The sequence below is a fragment of the Onychostruthus taczanowskii genome, unplaced genomic scaffold (genome assembly GCF_017590055.1).
Source record: "Onychostruthus taczanowskii isolate IOZ18803 unplaced genomic scaffold, ASM1759005v1 scaffold215, whole genome shotgun sequence".
NCBI lineage: Eukaryota > Metazoa > Chordata > Aves > Passeriformes > Passeridae > Onychostruthus > Onychostruthus taczanowskii.
In genome coordinates this window covers 42,997-43,226 of record NW_024499407.1, presented here as the reverse complement: position 1 = coordinate 43,226, position 230 = coordinate 42,997, and the positions used below count along the sequence as shown (strand labels likewise).

Here is a 230-nt window from a genome sequence, read left to right as displayed (position 1 = left end):
GGCGGACAGCGGCGGGGGCGGGGCCGGGCCCGCCACTCAGCGCCGCGGCCAATCGCAAAGTTGACCTGCCGGCGTCCCGCATTGGCCGCCGAGCGGCGGCGCTGCCTATTGGCGGGCTGCGAGCCAATAAAGCGCGGGGGGCGTGGCCGCGGGGCGGCCCGCGGCGCAGCCACTCGTGACGGAGGCGCGGGTGGGTCCGGCCGGGGCTGGAGGCCGCGGGAGCCCCGACG

General features: G+C 80.0%; 1 protein-coding gene across 5 annotated transcripts in view; it reads right to left on the bottom strand.

Moving 5' to 3' along the window:
• The window catches only part of PAX5 (paired box 5), a 130,258-nt gene that overhangs the window by 128,834 nt on the left and 1,194 nt on the right, over nt 1-230 (bottom strand). The gene's annotated exons all lie outside the window — the stretch shown is intronic.